Here is a 20,700-nt window from a genome sequence, read left to right on the forward strand (position 1 = left end):
TTAACCTATGTCCAATTTTTGACATGAAATGAACCATTAATACAGAAACAGAGCAAATGGCATCTAAAAAGCTGGAATGAGATGGTATGTCACCTATTCACCAATATGATAATATGCATTTTTCTAGTTTTCTCAAAATGGAGTTGGAATATAAAATAGTGAAAAATAAAACCTGTCTCATTCAACCTTAATAGTAGCAGAGAGGAATAACTAAAGGATGATTGTGAAATCTTTGAGGGAAATAAATTTAGAATAAATAAAATATTGGCCTACATTGTGAATAACAAAACAAGGACTTTATAAATGTTATAGAAGGGGTTCAAAAAAGTCATCAATAGGAGATAAAATCAACCCTCATGATTCACAGATACCATATTCACAAATTAACCTACTTGCTAAAGTCTGTAACCCCCAAATCAACGCTCACTATGCCTTTGCAGTCATTTGCTGGAATGCAAAGCAGTGAGATATTTGAGTTGCCTGAAGCTCATGTTCTCAACTGAAGTTGAACAGGTGATGCTGTGCCTTCTTGCTTCTGCTCTCATACTGTAAACAAATGTCCTTTTCATGGTCTATTTGGTACCATGTTTCATTCCATGGCACTAATCATCAGGGAAGTGCAAATGAATACCACCCCTATTAGGATGACTGTTAGAAGAAAAGAAATCAGAAAAGACAACAAATGTTGGCAAGGATGTGAAGAAAGTGGAACCCCTGTACACTATCGGTGGAAATGCAAAATGGTGCAGCTGCTATGGAATGGTATGAACTCTCCACATTTTTGTGCTTTTTGTTGGTGACTTGGTTGTTTAAAATGGACCCCAAGCATAGTGCTGACAGGCTGCCTGCTGTACCCAAGTACAAGAAAAGCAGTGGTGTGCCTTATGGAGGAAACGTGTGTTAGGAGAGCTTCATTCAGGTGTGAGTTCTCGTGTTAATGACTCGCCTGTTGGCTCTGAGTTTGATGTTAATGGATCTACAATATATGTAACAACACTATATATGTATATGTATGTATGTATATATATACATATACAAAGTTTTTCCTTGACTAATGGGGCAAATTGGAAGTCATAGTTAGGGAGAAAATAAATGAAAATAGCAGATGGGGACATTAATAAATGACTTTTCATTTTGCCCTTGAGTATCTATTTTTCTCTGGGAAGAATATTCCTGTTTTCTTCTGGAGAACCATATAGTCCTCTCTGCCTAGAAAAAAAAACTCACTGTGCTCTCCTTTACACTTATTATTTTACTTCTGATCACCTAATTTGTGGGCATTTTCCCCACATCAACCAATTTTTCAGTACTAGCTGGGTATCCTACAATTTGACTCATTTCTGACACTGTCGACTGGAGTTAGCGTCAGATCACACAAGGGAAGAGCTTAGTGTCACAGACTACCCTCACTCCTGATGCCAACTGAAGTCTCAGGTTGTCACCTGTACTTCTGACCAGCTGGCTATAAACCAGAGGCTTTAGGAATCCTGGATTTGATAATTTTCTAGAGCAGCTCATGGAACTCAAGGAAACCCTTATAGTTTACCAGTTTATTATAATAAAGGATACAAATGAGCAGCCACATGAAAAGAGACATAAGCTAAGGTCTGGAAAGTTTCCAACATAGAACTTCTGTCCCCATGGAGTTGGGGTGTGCTGCCTCCTGGCATGTGGATTTATTCCCTAACCTGACGGCTCTTTGAATGCCATACTTTGGGGACTTGTACGGAGGCTTCATTATGTAGGTATGATCAGTTACTAACTCAATTTCTTGGCCTCTCCCCACTCTAGAAATGGGGGGAAGAGAGCTGAAAGTTCCAAACTTTTAATCGTGGCTTGATCTTTCTGATGACCAGTCCTCTTCCAAGAGCCCCCTGAGAGTCACCTCAGTGGGACAAAAGATGCTTCTTATACCAAGGAAATGCCAAGAGATACAGGAGCTCTGTGTCAGACACTCCTATCATTCAGGAAATTGTAAGAGTTTTAGGAGCTCTATGCTAGGAAACAGGATCAAAGACCAAATATTCGTAGGAACTGGGGCAGAGTCTTATGTACTGAGGTGGTAGACCTGTAACTCAGTCTTGACCCCTCTGAGCACCGCATTTCACTGGCCAAAGGGATCAGTTTAATGATGGACTTGAAGCCAATCAGAGCCAAGGGCATGTCTGCTGGCCCATTGGAGGAATGAAGCAGTGCTTTCACTGCACCAGTTGGCTCCATCAAGAAGGATGTATGACTGGCTCTCTTAGCCAATGATACAATCTGAGAATGAAGCCAACCCAGAGAGAGACAGAACTGAGAGAAGGAAACTGAGTCTGGTGACAGTTGGACTTTAAGGCTGTCTAAACAATAGCTTTCTTTTTAAATAAAAAGTACCAATTTTATTCAGATTTTTTTTCTTTTACATCTGAGTTCTAATAGCTACAGATACCCAGCGATTGCAAGTCCCAAATTTCAGAGCCGATGAATGCTTCAGCATCAAATCTCACATCTTGCCTTGCTCAGCATGATACAGGAGGAAGTGGGCAGTGATTTATTTTTGAAGGAGGAATGTACTAGGAATCCTTCCTGACCTTATGCAGAGTTTGATGTGGACCCTATAAAGGCTCACTCAGCATAGGATATTACCAAGGAGATGCTCAAATACTACTTCAATATTAGCTTTCACTTTTTTTTTTTGGTTGCTTGATTTTCTTTTTAATGCTGAAAATCTTTCAAATAAAATCTAGTTCTTCTCATCTCACCTCAGAATATTTTGGCTACAAATATACATCAGATGCAGTTCCACTGTGCTTTAAAAATTCATTTCTGTTTTGAGAGAAAAAAATGCTGGCATCTCCATTCATTAAGTTAAAATATGTTGATTCAGCCATAAACTGTATGGGCAAAAATCAAATGATCTTGTCTATAATATTGCATTAGTTGTCTCAGTGGGAAGGTTCAGATATAATTGCTCTTGAGTTCTAAGATGCTTTATAGATGAAAGTTGAAGCTTCCAACTTCACAATGATACTGACAAAATCAAATTTATATAACCCAAATTGTTATCAGATATAACAAATATGAAACCAATAATCAAGTGAAAACATAGTTGAAAGAAACTGGTCATCAACTTGAGTAGTCCTGCCAAACTTCATGACAAGGAAGAAGAGTTAATGTGAAATCCCAACTCCATCATGAATTACAAAAAATTTAATGAACTTAAATGTTTGTATTATTTAATGAATCATGGACCAAATGTCTCAATGGACATTTTAATGAAATTAAATGTTTGTATTATTTAATGAATCATAATCCAAACATCCCATTGGACATTTTGGACAGGGCCAAACTTCAAGGAACTTTTTGGTGTGGACAGATGTCTCAGATAGGACCAAATACTGAAGATCTTTTGTTATAGATCAAATGCTTCAGTGAATGTTTTGGACAGGATCAAATGTCATCAAAGGGTTCTAGGACCCACCTTGGGTACCAAAATTTGCAGATGCTCAAGTCCCTTATATAAAATGCCATGGTACTTGTATATACCTTTAGCACATCCTCCCATATATTTTAAACTAACTCTAGATTAATTATAATACCTAATATAAAGCAAATGCCACATAAATAGTTGTAAATGCAATATAAATGGTATGTAAATAGTGTTGGCATGCAGAAAATTCAAGTTTTGATTTCTGGAACTTTTTGGAATTTATTTTTATAATATTTTCAATGCATGGTTTGTTGAATGTGTGGATGTGAAATCCTCGGATATGGAGGGCCAACTATATCTTACAGTTTTGTCAATTATACCTCAAAAAAGCTGAAAAAAAGCCTTGAAGCTTCTGTACCATAAAAGATTTCGTATGTATCTATCCCAAATTTGTTCTGCTTTTTCAGCTTTAGTACCTGTTAGGAGAATGTGATATAGTATTAAGCAATCTTCCTGGTAGGGTCTCTGCTATATATTTCAGTTACCAGTCAAGATGATTTAATCAATACATCTAGCTCTTATTTGATAAAGTTGACAAGCAGACCTGTGCCTTTGAGAGACATTTTGTAAGTTTGACCTTTAATGTAAAAAAGCAAATCATGCTGCTCTGATTGTGGAGTTCACCTTGTCATAAACCAGTCAGGGATCTCTCGATAGCATTAGTTTTTAGCTCAGAATTCATTTTCAAAAATATAACTCTATAAATTCAGAAAAAGAAAAATGTCTTTAAAGTCATTTGGAAAATATGGGCAAGTACAGAAAATGAGAACAATCTGGTATCCCAGGAAGCCATCTCTTTCTTAAATGATCACTCTACCATGAAATTCACAGACATTCATCAGCCTTTAAGGATATGCTGCTTCTTAAATGTGGTAATGCAGAGATGAAGATTAGCTGCATGACACAAGTAATAATCTAAGGATGATGCTGAGATGGCTCTTGAAAACAACCTATTCATTCAGCAAATGTGAACTCTAGAAAATAGCTCAAAAATGAGTTCAATACTTTATTTCTTTGCACGCTCATAATTCTCCACCAGCAAGGTGAAATGAATTGTGTCTGTGGACCCTTAAGACTCAGAGAATAAACAGAATCGGGAAAGGACACCAATAATTTGCTCCAGTTTCTCATTTTAGAAGGAATTAAGCTCACTTGAAATAAAATGAAAACCTTGGAAAGAACTTGAAGCATTTAAATTGTTTCCCCTACTTTCTTTTATTTAAGTTAAAAATTTTAATCAAAGAAATAGCTGGACATAATTTAAAAGTCAAATAGTATCAAAAGGATTATAATTTTAAAAAGCAATCCCTTGTCCCAGCCCTCTGATAATATTGTTAATACAATAATATTGATAATATGTGAATATTGTTGACAAATGAACTATACTGCATCAATGATAATATCTGCTTTGATGTACAATTTTTTTTTCTTGGAAGTTTTTTTGGGTTTTTTTTTTTTTTTTTTTTGGCTTTTGGCTTTTGGCCTGGTAAAACTCTTCTCAATATAATCAACACACCTTGAGAAAGGTTGCTTCGGAAGCAAAGTTTTTGTGACCTCATGTGTTTGAAAATATCCTATTTTTTCCCTTACCTTTGACTGAGTGTTTAGTGTTAGATAGAATTCTAGGTTAAAATTTTTACTTTGTGATTCCAGAGCACTGATACAATTGCTTTTCCCTTCTAAGGTTCCAGCTGAGAAGTCTCATGCCATTCTTCGTGTGTGTGTGTGTGTGTGTGTGTGTGTGTGTGTGTCTTCTAAAGACTTGTGGGACCTTTTAAATATCTATGGTATTCTGAAAATTTGTTCCTGTTTGTTTGTTTGTTTATTTACTTGAAGTACAGTTAATTACAATGTGTCAGTCTCTGGGGTACAGCACAATGTCCCAGTCATGCATATACATACATATATTCATTTTCATATTTTGTTCCTTTTTTTTTAGTTCGTGATCACCTCATAGACTTATCTTTGTGTATGTGTGTGTTGTGTGTGTAATGAAAACTTTTAAGATTTATTCTCTTAACAACTTTCAAGTGTACAGGATTGTTCATATAGGATTGTTAACTATTGTCACTATGCTGTATGATAGATCCCCAAACCTTATTCTTCTTATAACCGGAAGTTTGTCCCTTTAGACCACTTTCACCCATACCTCCCCCCTTGACAACCAGTAGTCTAGTCTCTGTTTCTGTGAGTTCCGTTTTTTAGATTCCATGTTTAGGTGAGATCACAAACTGTTTGTCTTTATCTGTCTGAATTATTTCACTTAGCATAATGCCCTTAAGTTTCACCCATGTTGATGCAAATGGCAGGATTTCCTTCTTTCTAGTGGCTGAGTAATATTCCACTGAATGTGTGTTGAGTCTTGACCCATTATCCATCTACGGACACTTAGGTTGTTCTCATGTCGTGGCTATTATAAATAATGCTACATGAGGGATGCAGGTATCTCTTAGAGATAATATTTTCCTTTCCTTTGGAATAAACACCCAGAAGTGGGATTGCTGGATAAGAAAACAGTTACATTTTTACCTTTTTGAGGAATATATATACTGTTTTCTGTAGCGGCTGCAACAATTTACATTCCCACCAACAGTGCATAACTGTTCCTTTTGTCTACATCTTCTCCAACACTTGTTATTCCTTGTCTTTTTGATAATAACCTTTCTAACTAGTGTGTGGTGATATCTCACTGTGGTTTTGATTTGTGTTTCCCTGATAATTGGTGATAATTCCCTGATAATGAACATCTTTTTATGGACCTGTAGGCCATTTGTATGTCTTCTTTGGAAAAAGTGTCTATTCAGGTCCTTTGCCCATTTAAAAAATTGGATTATGTATTTTTTCTATTGAGTTGTGTTTGTTTCATATATATTTTGAATATTAACCCTTTATCAGATATATGGCTTGCAAATATTTTCTCCCATCTGTAAGTTGCAAGTTTTTCCTTTGTGTTTACCATGAGGCTTACATTAAGTATCTTATAGTTATAATGTCCTGTTTTAAGCTGATAGTAACTTAAATTTGATGGCATACAGAAACTTTAAACAATATTTCTTCTTCCTTGCACTTTAGGAAATTGATGTTACAATCTACATCTTTTTTACATTGTGCATATAATAACAAATTATTGTTGCTATAGTTATTTTTATTATGTTTGTTTTTTAATTTTTAAATTGGAGTTTTAAGTGATTTACATGCCACAGTTACAATATTAGAGAACCTGGCTTTGACTGCATTTACCTTTACTGATGAATTTTGCACATTTATATGTTTTTACAATGTTCAGTATCATCCTTTCATTTCAGGCTGTAGAACACCCTTGTAAGGCAGGTGCAGTGGTGATAAATGTTCTCAGATTTTATTTGTTTGGCAAAGTCTTTATTTCTCCTTTATTTCTGAAGGACATCTTTTCCAGAAAAAGAATTCATGGTTGAGGTTTGTTTTGTTTTGTTTTGTTTTGAGTACATCTTTTCACCCTCTCCTGGCTTGCAAAGTTACCACTGAGAAGCCACTGATCATCTTATGGAGCCCCCCCCCCCCCCTTGTATGTAGCAAGTCACTTTTCTCTTGCTGCTTTCAAAGTTCTTTGGCTTTGGCTTTTGACTAATTATAATGTATCTCAATGTAGAATTTTTCTGGTTCAACCTATTTGTGATCTTTTGAGCCTCATGAATCTGAGTGTCCATTTCTCTCTCCAAGTTTGGGAAATCTTCATTCATTATGTATTTAAATAGACTGACCATCTCTTTCTCGTTTCTTTTTCCAGGATTCCCATAATGCACATATTGTTACTTGGTTATGTCCCATCAATCCCATAGGTTTTCTTTATTCTTTTTCTTTCTTTCTTTCTTTTTATTTTCTTTTGCTCCTCTGCATAATTTCACATGATCTGTCTTTCAGTTTACTGACTCTCTTTTTTGTTGAGTCTGTTGTTGAAATTCTTTAGTTCAGCCATTGTATTCTTCATCTCTAGAGTTTTTGTTTGTTTGCTTTTGATGATTTCTATTTCTTCGTTTAAATTCTCATTTTGTTCATGCACTGTTTTCCTAACTTTGTTTAGTTTTTTTTGTGTGTTCTGTAGTTCACTGAACTTCTTTAAGAGAATTATTCTGAATTCTTTTTCAGTTGATAGATCTTTATTTCTTTAGGGTCAGTTTTTGGGGGTTTATTAGTTATCTTTGGTGGTGTGATGTTTACCTGATATTCATGATCTTATGTCTCTACATTGGTATCTGCATTTCAGTAAGTGGTTCCCCACACCCCAGACTTTATAGGTTCATTTCAGCAGAGAAAGACCCTCACCATTAACTCAGCTTGGGGTACAGGTTTGTTTACCTGGTAACATCTGTGGGCAGGTGAGTCTTACTATTTGAGTATCTAGTTGGACAAGGCCACAGCCTGTGCTCTGATTTCAAGGGAGGAGTGCTGCTAGCCGGACTCTGTGGTTGGGTGGGCCTGCTAGCTGGCCTGTGTTTTCAAGTAGGTCTGTTGCGTGGGCTCTCTGATTGGGCAGGGCTGCTGGCTACGTTCTGTCACTGGGTGGGGCCGCTAACTGGGCTCTGCAGTCATCTCTGGTCAGGCAGGGTTGCAGGCTGTGTTATGTAGCAAGGTGGTGCCTGTAGTTGGATTCCACAATTGGGCAGGGCTGTGGGTCATGCTCCACATTTGCTCTTGAGTAGAGGCCTTAGGCTGTGCTCCTTGACTGGATGTTTCCACTGGTTGGACTCCATGTGCAGACAGGGATGTACATCAGACTTCATGGTCAGATAGGATATCAGGCTATGCCGCAAAGTTGGGCAGGGCTAGAGTCTGGGCTTTGTGATCAAGTAGACCATATGTTGTGTTCTGCCTTTGGCTGAGGTCACTGGTCTGGCTCTCTGATTGGGGAGGGGCTTCAAATGAACCCCACTGTTGATTGAGTCTGGATATTGCATTTAGCAATCAGGCAGGGCAGTATCCTGGTCTCCACTGCTTGATAGGATTGTAGGCTGGGTTCTGCATCTGGGTGGTACCACTGCCACTCTGAGCTCAGAATGAAAACAATATGGGGGAGATCCACACAGTAACAGACATGTAACAGAAGTGAGAAATGACCTTTTATTGTAAGTCATGGAGATGTTGGGTAGTTTGTTGCCATTATGTAACTTAATATGAGCTGAGTGATGCAGAGTTCTGTTTTATTGCCTAGATGTAGTCTGGAAGTATGGCCCTTTTTATTTTCATACATTTTAGTTCCTTTTTGTAAAGTAGAAGCTAAATAAATATTTTGATGGAATGAATCCTTTGTAAAGTGAGTATATCTTTTTTTTTTTTTTTTAATGGATTGGTTCTAAATAAGAAAAAACTGCCTCAGACTGGCCTAAACTCTCATAGGAGAGTTCCCTGGTTCACATATCAGGAAAAGTACAAAAGTGAAAAGGTCTTTGAGTCTGGTTTGACATAGTGGCTTATTCAATTCATCATGGATCAAGTTCATGGATATCTCTCCAGCCTGCCTTTGACAATGTCAGCTTTATTCTCATTTTTTCTTATTTAACTGATGATGCTGCCAGCCATCCCCAGGGCTACATGCTTTCTTGTCAATACTAGGAAGAGAGATGGCCCTTCTAGGAGTTCTCTCAGAGTGGCTAAACATCTTTCTTAGACTCGACAGTAAATTCTTGCATGTTAGTGACAGGAAGTGAGTCACTCATCCTTTCCTGAACTAATAACTATAACCTTATTAACCCAAACCTCAGATACAGATTGAACATCTTGAACCAGGCATGGAGGTATGGCTAAACCATTCCTAAAGGACAAGGGGTCGTGAGTTTGTCCAAAGCAATTAATAGTTAAATATGCTGGACAAAATTACAATGAACACTGTGTGTTAATGCAGGGTTTTCATCAGTTCCTGTATGTGAGTATGTGATACATTGTGCCAGACGATTTGTGTTTTGATTTTTGCTGAATATTCCTGTGCATTTAGCATAACCCAAGAGAAGCTGGTAATTGAAAAGTTATGATCTGGCAAGCACACATCCAGTTTCACATGGCCACTAGGTTCATCCCATCTAGTTCTGAAAATTATCATCAGACTAGCTCCTTACCACACTTCACGTGATCAATTATACCACATCTTTGATATCTTTCCAGATTTTATGCTTTCTCCTTCTCCTTCCCTCCCTCTCTCTGATAAATCAATATAGATACATAATCTGTTTATATCTATTTATTTATTTACACTCTGTTCAACTTTGTGTGACTTCTTTTATCTTCTTTTTTGTTTTTATAAGCACTAAATTCATCGTGTTTTCCTGACAATATCTTCAGGTTTACCAAGATTCATTTAACAGTATATTAGATTCCTGGAAAAGCAGTTACTCTAACATGTAACCTCAAAATGAATAATCTTCATAATTTTAGTGGAACATTCTTCATTTTATCTTTGTCTTTTGAATATAGCAACAGCAGTACAAATATTAGGCTTATTTTAGTATTTTTTCTAGTAACTATTACTGGATGTTTGGATCATTAAAATCCATTTAAAACCTTGATTTTTCTTCTTCCTTATTTAGCTAATTTTCAGACAGAGATGGTCTAAAGATTTTACTGAGATACTATTTCACTTTGAATAATTTATAATTAATGTGATTTTTTCTGGTTGTACTAGATGACTGATCATTTATTTCATGTCTGAGATTTTATATTTCAAAGTAGAATTTTAATGGGCATTAAATCAATTAGAATACATTTGACCATCATAGCAGATTAACTGTATGTGCAGATCTAAACTGTGTTTTCTTTTGATAAATGTGCACTGATAAATACAACCCTGAGAAATGCTGAAATTCTCATTAAAATGAGGGAAAATATTACAATGAAAATTTTCCTACTCTGTTATATAAAGTAGGCACTTTAATGCATCCGAGGTTTTGAAAACTTCCTGTTTGGTAACAAACTAAAGTCTTATAATCCAGCAGTTTCTTAGTGAACATGTCTATGCAGTATTTATAGTAAATCAATCTGTAATGAATACTTGCATTTTAAATAAAAAGTATTTTTTTGTAAGGGAGTTGCATTTAGTTTTCCAATCACAATGCTGTCAACTTCTTCTTCAGTTGGCTTTGTTCCACTTTTCAACCCTTAGTTGGTTCACAGTGAATCCATCAGGAAGATGCTCAGGGGAAATCAAAGATAGAGAAACCCTTCTGCAGAGTTCAGCAACAAAGAGGTGGAGAAAGAAGAGCAGTTCGAGTGCTTGGCTGAAGATGAAGGTTTTGAGTGATGCAGGCATATATTTTTTGGTATTAATCAGGACCAGAGCCAGGCTGGTTAAAAGGAGGCATTTGTCTACAGTGGGGAATAGGGGATTTGCCCTGTTGTCTGAAAGTCTTTTATTAGATTTTTCTTCCAGGGACTGAGAGAGGAGAGAGTGCACGTATCTTAAAGGTGTAATAGGGAAAGCAATTACTTTTGATTAGGCAGAACTCAGTTTGAATCCCATTCACATCTCTGAGTAGTCCTGTAATCTCTGGGCAGATTATCTCACCAATTTCAGATTCAGTGTCACCATTGGAACCAACATTTTCTTCACTGGGGAGTGGGGTGAATAATGTTAAATGAATTAACATGTGCATAAATGATCAGACACCATGGTAGGGGTTGGGTGAGTGCCTGGGTCCCTATCTCTCTTAGTCACTCTTTCTCTACTCTTTCCCCCACAGAAGGAAGTGGGAGGGTTCTGGAGATTAATGTAACCACTTATGGTTTAGTTGAGGACTGGCTTACAGTGGGACAGCTCTTTCTAAAATGCACCGTAAAACATGTTTCTCGCACATCAGGGTGCAGCCACTTCACATCACAAAATGGTTTTAAGAATTAGGCAAATAATTATACACACCCCATACCATGCGTGCTATACAAGGAAGAAGCATTCTGGAGTCAGAGACATCTGAATTTATATATCCCTAGTCCCAGAGTCAGGGTAAAGCCCTTTATCTTCTCTGGGTTCCAGTTTCCTCTTTGAATTGCAGTCTAAAAAATGTGTGTGAGAGATGATAAGCGTGAATTTCTGCAGCACAGAGCTTGGCACTTAGTAGGCTCTCGGTGGATTTTGCATCTTGGGGTCCCATTATCACAAATAAAGTGGAGCTGATTGAACTGTGTCAAATATTAATCCAGTAGCTGTCAGCTGAAAGAATTAAAAAGTTGGCTGCGTGCAGGTCTTGGTTGGTGCCTCCGTGAGTTACAGCTGTCACTGATAATTGCTTAACAGCTCAGTTAACACAGCCACAAGTTGTTGCTTTCAGACAACTTGTATATTTGGGAAGAGATTTTGAATCACTTCAGAGAATGTACCTGAATTTCAATTCATTCTAAAAGGAGTCTCAAGCTCTCTGATGACCTTGGGTTTAAACTTTTCTTGAAATTATTTGACGTAACCTGCTCTCTCTTTTTTTAAAAAACATTTCTAGGGAATAGAATGAATCATCTTGACAGTCAAAACACACAGTGGCAATTGTATTACATGTTCCATCAGTCAGGAAAGCAATAAGAGTTTATTGCCGCACTTAAAATATCTAATGCTAGACATAACCACTAAATTAGTTTCAAATGTTTTAAATTCCAACCATATGAAATATGGTTGGCCATGCTTAAAAAACTCAGCTGCTGCCAGCAACTGATATATAAATTTAACAGTGGGGACCAAGTTTGGGGATTATAGGTGAAGTGGTTTAAACATGCATATAGAAAGGGCATTAGCGATGGCTGTGAAATTAGCTTTGGCCATGACGTGGCTTATTGAAGGTTAGGGCCTGTAGCAGGGATAATACCTCCCTCTTCTTCCAGGACCTAATTTTCATTAGCTCTCATGAATAGTTATACTTTGGAGGAGAAACTTGCCACCAAGACTGCAATTGCTTCAAACTTTACATGATTTCTCCCATTGATTTCCTATTTGCAGTTTCCGAGGTATAAGCCTGGATCTTTCAGTTTACGTAGGTGCTCAGTCCTGCTCTGACAGGACCTGCATTTAGGAGTCAGAGTTTTGGGGAATGGAATAAAAAATTTTTTAATTCATGTGCTCCTGTTCATCATTTACTGATTTAATGGAGGCATTGGGGATTGAACCCAGGATTTTGTGCATGCTACGCACATACTCTACCACTGAGCCATACCCTTCCCCCAAATCTTTACAATTTCTGACAAAAATATACACCTAAGTGTGGCACACCTTTCTCAGGACATGAAACATTAGCATATGATTATGTGTCTAATTGTGCTTTCTGTGTATTTATCCTTTGGGACTGGGTGAGTTCCTTGGTACTGGAAGTTGACATTATTCATCAAATTTGGGGAACTGTTGTCCATTATTTTTCATTTTTGAGAGTTTCTATTTGCACATCCTCAGGCTTAGAGATTCTTTCCTCAGCCTCGTCCAGTTTACTAATGAGCCTATTAAAGGGATTTTAAAAAGTGTGCTATGTCGTTTTGGATCTCTAGCACTTCTTTTTGATTCTTTCTTAGAATCTATCGCTCTTACATTTCCCATCTGCTCTCGCATGTTGTTTACTTTTCCCATGAGAGTGCTTAGCGTATTAATCACAGTTGTTTTGATACACAGTCTGGTTATTCTGACATTTGGGCCGTATCTGACTCTAGTTCTGATGCTTGTTGGTTTTTTCAGGCTGTGGGTTGTTTTCTGTTTCTTGTTTTGTTGTTGTTGTTGTTGTTGTTGTTGTTGTTGTTGCTGTTTGCCTTTATTATGCCTTTTAATTTTTTTCCTAATAGCCAGATACGATGTATTGGGTAAAAAGAACTGCAGTAAATAAGCTGTTAGTAATGTGCTGGTAAGGTATGGGGGTAGGAGAAGCATCTTATGACCCTCTGATTAGGTCTTAGTCTTTCAGTGACCCTGTGCTGCTGGACTGTGAACCTTACAAGTGCTTCTTAGGTGCCCTCCCTCCCTTAGGTGGTAGAGGACGGCCAACAGGCATGGGAGTTGGGTATTTCCCCTTACTGTCAGGTTGGTTTGACTCTAAAAAACCCTAATATGTTAAAAATAGTTTCTTCTTTTTATACAAATACATCTTATTGTTTTAAATAGAATGAAAGAAGAGGCAGAAAATATTTGCATATATAAAATCCTAGCTTATAAATCAAGTGAAATAGTTTCTAATAAAATAGTCTCTCTTGAGGGCAGACCTTGTTAAGAACAAGATGCTCTGGCAGATTTCAGAAAGATTACTTTTCCCCTTCCTCTCCCAGAAGCCCAAAGAGATTTTTCTCTCATCTTCACTGGGAGAACTTGGTAGAGCTCCAGGAGGTAAAAGTGACAAAAGTGTGAGCCCCTCTCCCTTTACTGGATCCCCCTGGAGTTTTTAACTCTTAGGCTTGTCCATGCTGAGGCTCTAGCAACTTCAGAATAAGGGAGGGAGGGAAGGGTAGACCAGGACTAGGTTGATAGGAATTTAGATTCTATTTCAGATATGATTGGATGTTCTTAGAAGGTTTAAATCAGAAGTGATGGGATCTGATTTACAATTTAAAAAGGTTTTCTGATCAACTTATGGAGACAGGAATGTGGTATGATGAGTAGGACAAATGTAGAAGTTGGGGAACCAGCTAGGGGGTTGTTGCATCTTTCAAATGAGAGCTGATATGGTCTGAAAGTCAGTGATGCAGCTGTCTCTGTTTTGAAACCAGCCTAGGATATTCCCAGAGAAGGCGAAAGCAGAAGGGGCAAAATTTAGACCATTCAGTCTAGATTATTGCCCTCTGAAGGCAACAGATCATTGACTCTCCACTCTAAGCCCCTGGAATAAATATTACGTGCCAGAAAGCAATGCTTTTATATTTAGCTTTATTTTTATTACCTCTCTAGTCCTGCCAAAATAACTGTCACTTTCTAGACCTGTATCATATTTCTCAATTCTGTACTTCGACACATGACATTTCTTCCCATTTGAAATTTATTTTCTTTGTACATTTAAACATTTGTTTTTGAGATCCCATTCACATGCTCCTGAGGACCTTTTTTTTCTTCCTCTCACTTCTGGTGCCATTTTATTATTATATTTTCCAAGGTGTATGCTATATGTTAGTTTACACTGTGCTATTTCCTATTGTCAAGTACTATGAACAGTCTGAGGATTTATCCTAATTGCATGCTAACAAGTTAGCAATTCGCAATGTCAAGGGTCCTGGCAGAGGACATGAAAGTCCTGGGTCAGAGACAAAGGACTTGGGTACCTGTGACATAGCAGGCAGCATGAGCTTTGTGTTTTGTTGGTTCATCTCGCTCCCCAATTCCCATGGGAGTAACACAGGAAGCCCAGGTGGATGTTGTGGACTCAGGGGCTTTATGTCACAGTTGAGGAACCCCAAACTCACAAATCTGAATATATTTTTAATGGGCTGCAAATAAGTCTTCTAGACTCTCTCGCTTTGAACAGGGACACTGTATTTTTAGATTGGACAATCAACAAACCTGCCCTCTGTTCTGTCTTCCAACCTGCTCACTCTGCAAATCCATCTTTGAAAAGATAGTCTGAAACAAAACGGCACGGTGTCTCTGCTCACAAGATGTGTGGAGTCATGAGTGACCCAGGGTGAATTTTCTCCCGATGTCATTAGTGCAAAGACCGAGCTCCGCGTGTGCTAGTATAGACTGAATGTTTGTGTCCCCTCCAGATTCATATGGTGAAATTCTAACTCCCAAAGTGTTACTATTAGGAATGTTGAGAGGTAATTCGGACATGAGGGCACCGCCCTCATGAATGGGGTTAGTGCCTTATAAAAAGAGACTGAATAGAACTGAGAGCTTGCTTCCTCTCTCTGCTGTCTGCCGGCTGAGAACACAGCAAGCAGACAGCCATCTGCAAACTAAGAAGGGTGTCTTCACTTAAAACGTGAGCATGCCAGCACCCTCGTCTCTGACATCAGCCTCCAAAACCGTGAGAAATAAATGTCTGTTGCTGAAGCCACCCAGTCTATGGCATTTTTGTTATAGCATCCCAACCTGACAAAGACACATGCTTATGTCACCATATCCCTAACCCAGTGCCTATATGCTAGTGGCCTGAGAAATATGAATTGAGTAAATTTTTAAAAACTTGATTACATTGCCTCTACCAGCTGTCTATATCTACCCAGATCCTACCATTATGGATTAATACCAACTTAGTATATATATATATTTTAAACTTTGTTTTTTTTTAAAAAAGCTCTTCACTTTACTCGCAACACACCTTATGATTTAGCTATCTGAAAAGGTTAAGCAAACTGTGACAGGTGATTTCAAAACGGATCTGTATTTCTAGAATGGTAGCTGTAATTCTTTAAATGCCAAGGCTAAAACAGCACCATGATTGTTTTGTATAAAGGTGACCTTTATCACACTGAAGAAAGAGGGAATAGATTTTTCTGTTACCTGGTGTAAAAGGTTTACGATAATCCAGCAGTAAGTTCTTTGATGTGTCTAAGTTAAATTAATGATAGGTTAAGATATAGTAAGAGCAACAATAGTTTTCAAGCAGAAAATTAGGTCACACTATCTGAAAAGCATAAACATACTTCTCAGGACAGAAGGACTAGAAAATCTAAGGAGGTATGAACAGACGGGTCTACATGATTTTAAGGTGCATCACTAATTCCATTTCATGGGTTATTTATTTCACAAAGCCCCTTGAAGATAATGAAATTTATCTATAGATAGAGATATAAGTAATATAAACATAAACATGTTTTACTATAAATGATAGGACATATAAGGAGTACTTGGTTATTGTATTTTTATTTTTAAATTAATTTTATTTTTATCAAAGTAATATATGCACTTATTAAAATGCCAAGCTTACCCAAAGTAAGAGAGGTTTGCCACCCTAACCCCCTCCAACCCTTAGTCTCTTTAAGCAAAGGCAATAACTTTTAATTCTCTTGCTATTTTTTTGTCATTTACATCCGTATTTTAAAACAACATGCAAATGTTATTTCTTAATGATTGATTTTAGACTTTAGTTACTTCCTGTTATGGTAGTTGACAACATGCCTCTCTTAGACTGCCTTACTCATTTCCCATCACACCCATTGTCTTGATGAATTGTCTTTGGTTTTTACTTTTGCCAGCAGTCAGTGCTCAACTTCTCATGTGAACATTGTTGATGGCCTTCTTTCTGGCACAAATTTTGTTTTTCTTCTGGAATTAATGACAGTCTCTGTCTCTGTCTGTTCTCTTTTTCCTCTTCCTCCTCCTCCTTAGAAATCCTGTCTCTTGAATCCTGTCTTCCTCTCTTTTTTTTTTTTTTCTACCTTGTTCTGTTCTAGCACATTCTACTGTAGCTTACTAAGGAAAAGAGCATCCATGATACATTTTCTTCAGTCCTTGCAAGTTCTGAAATCTCTTCATTTTAAACTTATAACTTGATTGACAGTTTGGATTCAAAATTCTATGTTGCAAGTGATTTTCCCTCAAAATTTTGGTATGATCGATTCATTGCTTCCATATCCCTGTTGTTGCTGCTGAGAAATCCAGGCCCATTTTGATTCTTTGTTATGTAACATGTTTTTTCTTACATAAATATATAGCCAAATAAAATTTTAAGTATAATATACATATGAACATACATCACGTATAAAAATGTTTCATTCTGAAATATTTTAAAAACTATGGAAAAGTCATAGAAATAGTACAAATAATTCTTGTACATCCCTCACTCAGATTCTAGATTTCTTAAATTATTTTCTTAGACATTTACTCTATTTTTCCTAATTTTTTTTTTTTTTTGGAACACCTGTTAGTGGGATATTGGATATCCTGGGTCAATGCTCAAATTTTCTTTTCTCTTCCATTTTCCTGTTTGGGTGTTTTTCATCCACTTCCTGGTAGATTTTGTTTTATCTTTTATCACCTCTATTATTTTCTTATTTCAGTTAGTTAAATTTTTTTTTAATTCCAAGGATTTTCTGGTTCTCTGTTTCTTTGCTCTAGCAATCTGTTCTTACTGTTGTTTATCAGATGTGCTATCTTAATATCGTCACTTATTTCCCTAATGTTATTTTTTGGTATCTTCTGTTACTATGTTATTAGCTATTTCTAAAAAAGGTATCTCTGCTTGTTTGAGTTGATCTGTCTGTTTCAAGTGAGAGGCTGTATCTGTTAGGATCCTGGCAGGTAATAGCCGGCACACTTAGGAAGAGATGTTTGCGGGGTTAAGGGTGAACAAGGGATGGTGAAAAAGCAGAAGTTTATAGCAGCAAAGAGCAGTTACTGCCCCTTGCCCCAAAGGGCTATGGAGCAAGACATTATTGGGACCTGGAGAGAGCACTGGTTAGTCATAGCTGGAGGAGAGGGTTGCCTAAAAGTTGTTACTAAAAAAAAAAAAATCATTACTATATATTTTTTTTCTTGAGCTCGATATATATTTTTTTCTCATTAAAGGCTCAAAACCAAAAGCAATTTCTCTTTGCAGCAAATATACATTAAAATAGAGTCTCTGTACAGGCAAGGGCTCTGGGCCCTGGCTTGCCCCATGTCCCTGCCCCCTCCCTGGCCAAACCCAAAAATAAATACAGTGTTATTGCTCTGCAGGGCATAGAGGCAGTGCTCTCCCCTGCCCCCTGAGGAGGCTGGGTGGGAGCTGATGGGGGAGTCCTGGCCACCCCAGGGGTCCAGGGACTGGAGCTGCTTGGAGTTACTGCTTCAAGGGAGGGCAGTAATGCCCAATGCAAATGATGAGGAGAGGAGTGAAGGGAGCGGGGGCTTTGCTCTCCAAATCCCACTCTTCCAGAGAGGAAGTCAGATTAAGCAGCAACAAAAGCATCACCCACTGGGAGACTGGCCTCCACCCCCTTCCCTCCCTGAGATCAGGCTTCTGCCCCCTCCCATGTCCCCTGCCGAACCCTATGGCTTCCGCAAGGCCCCCTACACTCTCGGGGCACGTTATGGCTTGCGAAGGGCAGCACTGTGCCCAGAGCCTGGACACGCACATTCCCAGCTTCTAACATCCCCTAGGATGGGGGAGAGGAGGGCATAGGGCCTGCTCCCAGGGGCTGATGGTATTGCCCTGGCCCTGCCAGCAGGCTGTGGCACTGCCCAGACCCCAGCTCTGCCCACTAGGGGTTGACTCCATGCTGGGCGGGTCCTGCCAGCACCCCCACCCGTGCCCACCCCTTGCCTCAGTCCATCATGGCCTTGAGCATCTCCAAGAACAGTTTGTGCATGGGCACCTTTCCCTCCAGCTTCACCGCATAGAAATGGGCCAGCACTTTGCCGCTGTCTGGCGAAGGAGCGGTAATGCGAGCAGCAGCCTGCCTGCCCGCCGCCGCTCAGCACCCGCTCCGGGCCCGCCCGGCCAGCTTCAGACTCCAGCCGGGCTTCGTGTAGAGCTTCTCGCAGCCGCTCCGCAGAGGGTAGCCACGGCCGGGAGGTGTCCGTCAGGGCCTGCTGGGTCGGGCATGGCACACAGCTTCTCGGGCTCAACCACCGGCAGGTGGGACACCAGTGCACTCACTCGGGCTGTCTTCCGAGGGCCTCCCGCCACTGCCAGAGGACCAGCGGGGAAGGGGCCCGGGAAGGGCAGTGGGTCCACCGCGGGCCGCCGCTTGTACCTCAGTCGCCCACCCCGGACACGGTCCAGACGCACCCCCTCCTTGGGCATGCCCAGCCGCAGGCACCTGGTGAAGCGACAGGCCCGGCGGGCCTTGCGTCTCCGCTTGGTGATCTCGCACTCGGAGGCCGGACGGCTGTACTGGATGCTCCCCTGGATGGTCCTCTTGAAGAAGGCTTTGCAGGCCTCACAGGATGCCACCCCACAGTGGTAGCCGGAGGCCACATCCCCACAGACCAGGCAGAGGCGTTCGGGCAGGGAGCTGAGCACCAACTTCCCGCCACCCTGCTCGCCAGGCCCAGGCCCCATCCTCCTCCTCTTTGTGGCCTGGGAGGCGGCGGGTGGGAGCTGGGCCAGGGGCCAGGGTCACAGGGGCCTCAGTCTCCGAGGAACCCTTTGGGCTGTCAGGGCTGGCCGGCTCTGCCTTGATGTAGAGAGGCTCAATGCCCACCACCTGGAGGGACATGGCGCTGGTCACCGGGGGCTCCGGCAGGGCGGGCAGGCGGGCATGGGGGCCGAGCGGCCAGGAGAGCCGGGGTGAGCTGGGGGCCGCGGGCGGCCCCTCCTCCTCCGCCGCCGCCTCTGGCCGCGCCGCCGTGCCGAGATGCGTCCCCTCCCTCCATGGCGCCGCCGCCGCCGGCGGCTTGTAGGACACAAAAGGCTACTATATTGTTTAATAAGGGAATGCTGCTACTGATACAGCCTGCAGCCCAGCAGAGAGGGAGATTTGACTCCACCTGCCGTCTCTGGCTGATGTCTCCCCCCCGTCACCGAATCCACACGGGAGACAGAATTCAGGAGCCTGGGAGTTAGTCTCCAGGTCGCGGCCTCCTGGGTCACACCGCAGTGTAGAGCAGGAAGCGGGTGGCTCTGGAGAGGGTTCTAGAGGGACAAGTGGCAAGTATCTAGCACTAAGCCTCCTTAAAATCTTAGTGGTCCTTTGCTTTGCACTTGCCTAGAAATTCATGAGTCTGGACACTATATGGTACAATGAAAAAACACTGCTTTGTAGTTACCCTATAGGTGGCTCATCATTGTATAGTGTTTTGGTCACTTCTTTGTCATTTAAAACGAGGAGTGGTGTTACTGTTTTTAACATGGCGTTCTATACCTGGGGGGGATATATGTACATTCATCACCTCTTGTTCTGCTCATTCTCTGGCAAAAGTGCTCATATACTGAAATTGCAAAGCAGGGGAGGGAAAGAAAGGAAGGGGGTGAATTACCCACCCTTCAGTGATTCAGAGTTGGCTGCACCAGATGCGACCAAAAGAAATCTGCCCTGCGTCCATTTGAATCAAACATATTTATAACTCAGTCCTTTACGTTTGTAACTTAACAACTGAATCAGTTCCATTTAACTGGCAGCAGATGGTGTGTGATTATTGCCTTCCTAAAAAATAATAATTAAAAAAAAGCCTGTCAATACTTGTTAAATATGGATTAAGCCAAGGGTTACTGCAACTGCTTGGGTTTTCATTAATACAGTTCATTCCATTTGAATTTGGCAATTAAAATGTGTGGAAATCACACAGATTACACATGCATTATGCATCTTGGCATCTCCGCTTCAAAATGAAGAAGTTGTGGAGTGTATTCCTCCTGGAAATGGAACTTATCTTTGCTATTTAAGTTAGA

General features: G+C 39.9%; 1 pseudogene; it reads right to left on the reverse strand.

The window, feature by feature from the left end:
- Positions 1-18,403: 18,403 nt before the first annotated feature.
- Positions 18,404-19,616, reverse strand: LOC116150535 (steroid hormone receptor ERR1-like; annotated as a pseudogene).
- Between the last annotated feature and the right edge of the window lie 1,084 nt (positions 19,617-20,700).

This window comes from Camelus dromedarius, chromosome 26 (genome assembly GCF_036321535.1).
Source record: "Camelus dromedarius isolate mCamDro1 chromosome 26, mCamDro1.pat, whole genome shotgun sequence".
NCBI classification, from domain to species: Eukaryota; Metazoa; Chordata; class Mammalia; order Artiodactyla; family Camelidae; genus Camelus; species Camelus dromedarius.